This window comes from Salvelinus namaycush, chromosome 33, assembly GCF_016432855.1.
Source record: "Salvelinus namaycush isolate Seneca chromosome 33, SaNama_1.0, whole genome shotgun sequence".
NCBI classification, from domain to species: domain Eukaryota; kingdom Metazoa; phylum Chordata; class Actinopteri; order Salmoniformes; family Salmonidae; genus Salvelinus; species Salvelinus namaycush.
Window position 1 is genome coordinate 31565398 of NC_052339.1, and position 9290 is coordinate 31574687.

Consider the following 9290-nt stretch of genomic DNA (forward strand, 5'->3'; position numbering starts at 1 on the left):
GCTGGTAGCCACTCGATAACGTCAGAAGGCTCTATTACAAAACAGATGAGTGGCCAACGCCTTTACGTGTGTACAGTCTAGAATGTTTTCACCTTGTTATGTGTACTGACTACTGTATTTCTTAAGCAAATCTTCCACAGACACCAACGCAGGGTTTTATACTAACAACGGATAATGTATTACAAATCTATGTCCTTTATGTCCGTCATTCTTGCAGACTAAAACAAAAAAGCACCTTTGAATAACCACATTCAAATGAAGGTTGGAATCTTGATCAAGAAAGGAGCGTGAATCTAAATTGAAGGATGGGAGCGTGAATCTAAATTGAAGGACGGGAGCGTGAATCTAAATTGAAGGACGGGAGCGTGAATCTAAATTGAAGGACGGGAGCGTGAATCTAAATTAAAGGACGGGAGCGTGAATCTCAATTAAAGGACGGGAGCGTGAATCTCAATTGAAGGACGGGAGCGTGAATCTCAATTGAAGGACGGGAGCGTGAATCTCAATTGAAGGACGGGAGCGTGAATCTCAATTGAAGGACGGGAGCGTGAATCTCAATTGAAGGACGGGAGCGTGAATCTAAATTGAAGGACGGGAGCGTGAATCTAAATTGAAGGACGGGAGCGTGAATCTAAATTGAAGGACGGGAGCGTGAATCTAAATTGAAGGATGGGAGCGTGAATCTAAATTGAAGGATGGGAGCGTGAATCTAAATTGAAGGATGGGAGCGTGAATCTAAATTGAAGGACGGGAGCGTGAATCTAAATTGAAGGACGGGAGCGTGAATCTAAATTGAAGGACGGGAGCGTGAATCTAAATTGAAGGACGGGAGCGTGAATCTAAATTGAAGGACGGGAGCGTGAATCTAAATTGAAGGACGGGAGCGTGAATCTAAATTGAAGGACGGGAGCGTGAATCTAAATTGAAGGACGGGAGCGTGAATCTAAATTGAAGGATGGGAGCGTGAATCTAAATTGAAGGATGGGAGCGTGAATCTAAATTGAAGGATGGGAGCGTGAATCTAAATTGAAGGATGGGAGCGTGAATCTAAATTGAAGGACGGGAGCGTGAATCTAAATTGAAGGACGGGAGCGTGAATCTAAATTGAAGGACGGGAGCGTGAATCTAAATTGAAGGACGGGAGCGTGAATCTAAATTGAAGGACGGGAGCGTGAATCTAAATTGAAGGATGGGAGCGTGAATCTAAATTGAAGGATGGGAGCGTGAATCTAAATTGAAGGATGGGAGCGTGAATCTAAATTGAAGGATGGGAGCGTGAATCTAAATTGAAGGATCAACTCTATACTCTACAGAAGCTAGTTCCTTCTCCTGTAATCCCACTGGCTCCTTCTTTCCTTCCTGGGGCCTGCAGGCGGACACTGATGGAGACAAACGTCCCATTTAAAGATCTGTTTGGAGGCAGCGAGCCAGCCCTGCAGTAGTAGCATGATACTCCCGTCTCCATGGCAAAACAACACAAATGAACCCGGCTCATCGCCTGCCTCCACAGCTACAGGACATCCTTCACAGGAGGTCATTCCCTTACTCCCCTGCTTCTCATTCCTCATGAAGTACTGTGTGTTGACCTTGCTGTCAGTTTCAACCACAGCCTTGCATATGAGGAGTGATGGGCCTTCACATCACATCTTCACATATCCTCCTCCTCCTCCTCTCTTCTCAACAAGCGTGCACCCAGCATAATGGTCTGTATCTTCCTCCTCCTCTTCTCGACAAGCGTGCACCCAGCATAATGGCCTGTATCTTCCTCCTCCTCTTCTCGACAAGCGTGCACCCAGCATAATGGCCTGTATCTTCCTCCTCTCTTCTCGACAAGCGTGCACCCAGCATAATGGCCTGTATCTTCCTCCTCTCTTCTCGACAAGCGTGCACCCAGCAAAATGGCCTGTATCTTCCTCCTCTCTCCTCGACAAGCGTGCACCCAGCATAATGGCCTGTATCTTCCTCCTCTCTTCTCGACAAGCGTGCACCCAGCATAATGGCCTGTATCTTCCTCCTCTCTTCTCGACAAGCGTGCACCCAGCAAAATGGCCTGTATCTTCCTCCTCTCTTCTCGACAAGCGTGCACCCAGCAAAATGGCCTGTATCTTCCTCCTCTCTCCTCGACAAGCGTGCACCCAGCATAATGGCCTGTATCCTCCTCCTCTCCTCAACAAGCGTGCACTGAGCATAATGGCCTGTATCCTCCTCCTCTCCTCAACAAGCGTGCACCCAGCATAATGGCCTGTATCCTCCTCCTCTCTCCTCGACAAGCGTGCACCCAGCATAATGGCCTGTATCCTCCTCCTCTCCTCAACAAGCGTGCACCCAGCATAATGGCCTGTATCTTCCTCCTCTCTCCTCAACAAGCGTGCACCCAGCATAATGGCCTGTATCCTCCTCCTCTTCTCGACAAGCGTGCACCCAGCATAATGGCCTGTATCCTCCTCCTCTCCTCAACAAGCGTGCACCCAGCATAATGGCCTGTATCTTCCTCCTCTCTCCTCAACAAGCGTGCACCCAGCATAATGGCCTGTATCCTCCTCCTCTCCTCAACAAGCGTGCACCCAGCATAATGGCCTGTATCCTCCTCCTCTCTCCTCGACAAGCGTGCACCCAGCATAATGGCCTGTATCCTCCTCCTCTCCTCAACAAGCGTGCACCCAGCATAATGGCCTGTATCTTCCTCCTCTCTCCTCAACAAGCGTGCACCCAGCATAATGGCCTGTATCCTCCTCCTCTCCTCAACAAGCGTGCACCCAGCATAATGGCCTGTATCCTCCTCCTCTCCTCAACAAGCGTGCACCCAGCATAATGGCCTGTATCCTCCTCCTTCTCCTCGACAAGCGTGCACTGAGCGTAATGGCCTGTATCCTCCTCCTCAACAAGCGTGCACTGAGCATAATGGCCTGTATCCTCCTCCTCAACAAGCGTGCACTGAGCGTAATGGCCTGTATCCTCCTCCTCAACAAGCGTGCACTGAGCATAATGGCCTGTATCCTCCTCCTCAACAAGCGTGCACTGAGCGTAATGGCCTGTATCCTCCTCCTCAACAAGCGTGCACTGAGCATAATGGCCTGTATCCTCCTCCTTCTCCTCGACAAGCGTGCACTGAGCATAATGGCCTGTATCCTCCTCCTCAACAAGCGTGCACTGAGCATAATGGCCTGTATCCTCCTCCTCGACAAGCGTGCACTGAGCGTAATGGCCTGTATCCTCCTCCTCTCTCCTCGACAAGCGTGCACTGAGCATAATGGCCTGTATCCTCCTCCTCAACAAGCGTGCACTGAGCATAATGGCCTGTATCCTCCTCCTCAACAAGCGTGCACTGAGCATAATGGCCTGTATCCTCCTCCTCTCTCCTCGACAAGCGTGCACTGAGCATAATGGCCTGTATCCTCCTCCTCTCTCCTCGACAAGCGTGCACTGAGCATAATGGCCTGTATCCTCCTCCTCGACAAGCGTGCACTGAGCATAATGGCCTGTATCCTCCTCCTCAACAAGCGTGCACTGAGCATAATGGCCTGTATCCTCCTCCTCGACAAGCGTGCACTGAGCATAATGGCCTGTATCCTCCTCCTCTCTCCTCGACAAGCGTGCACTGAGCGTAATGGCCTGTATCCTCCTCCTCTCTCCTCGACAAGCGTGCACTGAGCATAATGGCCTGTATCCTCCTCCTCAACAAGCGTGCACTGAGCGTAATGGCCTGTATCCTCCTCCTCAACAAGCGTGCACTTGAGCGTAATGGCCTGTATCCTCCTCCTCTCTCCTCAACAAGCGTGCACTGAGCGTAATGGCCTGTATCCTCCTCCTCAACAAGCGTGCACTGAGCGTAATGGCCTGTATCCTCCTCCTCAACAAGCGTGCACTTGAGCGTAATGGCCTGTATCCTCCTCCTCTCTCCTCAACAAGCGTGCACTGAGCGTAATGGCCTGTATCCTCCTCCTCGACAAGCGTGCACCCAGCATAATGGCCTGTATCCTCCTCCTCAACAAACGTGCACTGAGCATAATGGCCTAAAGGCGAACTTCTCAGCCCTGTGTCTGACAAATGTCCAATTGTGGCAGAATCTGTGCTATTAGCCATGTCTATGCTACTCTCTTGCAGGGCTTTGAGACTGATTATTTGCAGCCAAGAGAGACGAGTAAAAGGCTCAGCTGTGAACATTCCAATCTGGGGTTGATTAGTACTCCTGGTACAGGACGCAGTGAGACGGACCCTGGCAGACTGTGTAAAACAAGCCCTCTCCCCCCAGAGACACCTTACCCACAACAATAGTCAGTGAGTTATAACCAAAGTAAAGGTAAATATAAAGCAGATTGACTGCTGGAGGAAATATTAGTATTTTCCATTATGTTGCCCAGTGAGGCTCAACATCGAACCAAAATGGCTCTGGTTGTAATTCAGTTGCAGCTTTTACAATGTTATATGGAGGAAATAAACATCTCACCTTCTGACCAAATGTGAACAACGGGTCCAGAGTATTGGGCCTTTTAAACAGACATCTTAGAGCGTGTCATGCCTAATAAAGGAGACGTGCCAAAAAGGGTCTGTGGAGAATTATAAAATAGTCATGACCTAGAAACGCTTCTAAATAAATAGCTGCCTTCTCTTTGCAGAAATTATATTCCCCTCCACCTTACCGGTCACCCGAGACCCACTGCAATTTGCATACTACCCCAAAAGGTCCACAGGCGATGCAATCGCCATCACACTGCCCTGCCCTATCCCATCTGGACAAGAAGAATAGCTATGTAAGAATGCTGTTCATGGACTATAGCTCAGCATTCAACACCATAGTACCCTCCAAGCTCATCATTAAGCTTGAGGCCCTGTGCGATTGGGTCCTGGACTTCCTGACGGGCCCCCTCCAGGTGGTGAGGGTAGGTAACAACATCTCCAACCCGCTGATCCTCAACACTGGGGCCCCACAAGGGTGCGTTCTCAGCCCTCTCCTCTACTCCCTGTTCACCCATGACTGTGTGGCCATGCACGCCTCCAACTCAATCATCAAATTTACAGACAACACTTCAGTTGTAGGCTTGATTACCAACAACGACGAGACGGCCTACATGGAGGAGGTGAGGGCACTCGGAATGTGGTGTCAGGAAAACAACCTCTCACTCAACGTCAACAAAACAAAGGAGATGATAGTGGACTTCGGGTAACAGCAGAGGGAGTACCCCCCTATCCACATCGACGGGACAGCAGTGGTGGAAAGTTCCAAGTTCCTTGGCGTACACATCACGGACAAACTGAAATGGTCCACCCACACAGACAGTGTGGTGAAGAAGGCGCAACAACTTTCCACCTAAAACCCTCACAAACTTTTACAGAGGCACAATCGAGAGCATCCTGTTGGGCTGTATCACCGCCTGGTACGGCAACTGCACCGCCCACAACCGTAAGGCTCTCCAGTGGGTAGTGAGGAATGCACAACGCATCACCGGGGGCAAACTACCTGCCCTCCAGGACACCTACACCACCCGATGTCACAGGAAGGCCCAAAAGATCATCAAGGACAACAACCACCCGAGCTACTACCTGTTCACCCTGCTATCATCCAAAAGGCGAGGTCCCTTTACTTAGATTTGTGTTTATTAGGTAGTTGTTGTGGAATTGTTAGATTACTTGTTAGATATTACTGCACTGTCGGAAACTAGAAGCACAAGCATTTCACTACACTCACAATAACATCTACTAACCACGTGTATGTGACCAATAAAATTGTATTTTATTTGATTTAATATTCAGCGGTGTGATTGAGTGGGTGAGAGCCTACAAGAGTAAGTCTTGTTTTACAGTTTTCAAACCATACATTTTCAGTCCTTCCTCTTAATCTATGTCCGCTTCCCCACAGAAATGTAATTAGCATAATAATTTAAAAAAATCGCCATAAAAATCCTTCAGTTTAAACTAGAGATGTTTATTGCATTGGATGCGTCTCAATCCACCACATCCGCTATAACACAATTCTGCATCTGCGGTGAAAGGTGACAGAGCTACTGTAGAGCAGTGTTTGTCAGACCATGATACACCCCCCCCCCAAAAAAAAATCTATCTTCTCACATAATCGTCTGAACGGTTTGTTCTAGAAAACTACTATGACCCCTCTATGGAAACACAGTTTACTCTGTTTTGCTCTACGACCCCCACAAGCGTCTTGGGACTTGTCTTAAGTTGGTACAGCCGATCTGCCAACTTCTGTTTGTAGCGTCCCAACAGTTTGGGCTACACACTAATAAAGGTGAGACAAGAACACGTCAATTGTTTTGCTCTAGGACACCCACAGCCCTCACACGACTTGTCTGAAGGTACCTCGGTACCAGTTGGAGTTTTAAAATGGAAGTACTGTATATATACACACATGTACAGAAACAAATACAAATGTATCCTGGTCTTTCTTAAATATCTCCGATATAGGATGGGGCGGGGAGGGGGGACTATCTATCTATTGAATCTGTCATTCAATGCGTTTGTATGGGCTAATAGCAGTAAGGCCAAATAAAATGTTTCATCAAATAAATATATTTTTCAATAACTTCAAGGGGTCATAAAATTCTAAATCCAATAGCAAAATGGTCCTCGGTACGACCTTCTTAAAACAATTCCACTTTCGTATTATAGCGTCACGTTCGTTTTTGTTGTTTTGTAAGTTTGTCAAGTGTTCTTCATTTATTCTTTATTAAAGAGAAGAATGTATTCAAACCACGCTGCGCTTTGGTTCGATCCTTACTCCTCCTCAGACGAGGAGGATTACGACTTTCGTGACATCCATATAGCTTAGTAGAACTCAGTAAAATCTTTGAAATTGTTGCATGTTGTGTTTATGTTTGTGTTCACTATACAACGTTTGTTTGGTTACGGTCATTTCTGTTACTGCATTACATTTTTCATTATTCTACTAATCTCATTGTCGGAGGGGACACATTGTTTGCAGAGCGCACAATCTATGCTACACTTGTGAGAAACAGGTGTTGGTTTATTTCATTTACGAGTTTTGTCAATTCATTTATTGTCTTTTGTTTGGAGCGCTCCTGTCAATGTTGAGTACGCATAGAAGTAGGCCTATTTATATGCAAATGTTGTCATACAAATTTCGCCTTTTGGGGATCCGATAGTATTTCTGATTGGCTTAACACACCACCCCTAATGAGCTGTGAAGTCATGTTTTCTTCACCTCAAACAGCAAGCAAACAAAGTCTGTTTTTACATCTATTGACAATAGTTCCTCAATGTATTTGAAAAATCTTTCCATCTCTCTCCCTTAGAAGACCTACTCGGTGTGAAAGACAAAATTGTCATGCTCTGATCCAGTGGAAACATCATAAAATAGGCCTACCTGATTACTTCTTATCAGTGATTGACTTGGACTGAGATAAGTTCTGGTACTCATTGTGGGTGCTGGTACTGTTTATATGTAGGTACAGGAGCGCCACAACACTTGAGGTAATATTCTATAAGAGGAACAGCAGCTCAATCAGTAGAACATTTGAGTTGCCAGTACTCCGTTCTGGTGAGCTCCTGCCCAAGTCAAGCTCTACTTCTTATCCCTTGTGCAAATAGCCGACAGTTGTGTCGGTCCTGAGCTCATTGGAGCGGGAACATTTTGACCAATCGATTTGTCGAAAGAACAGAGTCACTTTCGGTCGAGTAATATGTTTTTTTTTTGTCAGGGACAGCCCTAGTATGATGTTGTCGTTTGTATGTGTATGTTTTGTATCGTTTATAAATGGTCAAATCTAAAATCGGTTCGTCCATTTCTGCGGAAACTGGACTCTTAATAAAGTGATGAAACTGTGTTGCTCTTTGCTGAAAGAAGCAATGTGTTGGAGCAAATAAGTCTTCAGTTGCCTAGGCAATGCCCCCCCTCCCTGTAGCAGCACACATAGAAATATAATGAATAGAACGATCTTGGAACGTCTAACCCTGGCAATATGACTGGTAAACTCATGGGTGCACTCGCAATGGCTGCCTGGTATTGTGATGCAATCATTTCCATGGTAATGTAGAATGTTCATTCAAATGATGTTTAACCGATGTGACTCATGGAATGTATTTGTTGTAATGTCAGTTGAGTGGAATCAACAAATCACAGCACATATCGATGGGTACACTTTCTGCTTTTACTTCCTGCTTTACTTCTCGCAACGGCTGCCAGTCCATCCATTATGCCATAATTGACTTGAATGGGGACACCTGTTGTATTCATTCTATTTCCATGAATGTACACAGCAGATGCAGTCAGGAGCGGAGGAAAGGAGAAAATGTGCGTCTGAAAAACAGTTATTACGGTTAACGCCGTCATTTGGCTGGCCAATTAGTCATCCGAAACTCCATGCCTGTCACAGCCCTAGGCGTTATATCACTCCCCATCAGGCTAAAGGACACTGGGAGGGTTCCACGGTGTGGGTTAGCATGCGTGTGTGTTTCTGAGAGGCCTCTCTCCTAGCTCAGGATTCTGTAGTCCCTGGGATCGGTCACTCTGGCCTAGATTACTTACTGCTCCTGGCATATACACGTTGTAAAGACGCATGTGTGCCTGTGTTCGTGTGTTTATATGTGTCTGACTGAGGGAGCTTCAGTTGATTTTCCATTGCTAAGGTCAGCAGGAAGCCCCCATACAGGGGTTAACACCCGATAGGGCTTGGAGCCAGTCCCTGCATAGCTCATCACTATCTCTAAACTCAACCTGGTGACCCTGGCGGCATCACATATCCCAATGTAAATCTCCCTCGGAACAAACAACAGCCTAAGCCAAAACACATGTAGCCCAGGACAAGATGAGTCTGAGGTTCTCATGTATACATGCCAGCGTGTCTATAGACTGATCCAGTAGCCACGGGTTATCAGGACTCTCACCCCATTCATGTACATGAAAATAAAGGAGTGTGGATTTATATTTTCAAGGCGGACTAAAACATACATATTAAGGTATCAATCAATAGAGTTGGGGGTTATGTACAGTTGAAGTCGGAAGTTTACATACACCTTAGCCAAATACATTTAAACTCAGAATTCCTGACATTTAATTCTGAGTACAAATTCCATGTCTTAGGTCAGTTAGGATCACTACTTATTTTAAGAATGTGAAATGTCAGAATAATAGTAGAGAGAATGATTTATTTCAGCTTTTGTTTCTTTCATCACATTCCCAGTGGGTCAGAAGTTAACATGCACTCAATTAGTATTTGATAGCATTGCCTTTAAGTTGGTCAAAAGCTAATGAGAAAGCCTAATTTATTTTAGTCCAACCGAACATCAAGTGTAATTTAACCTGGTTGCACTGACAC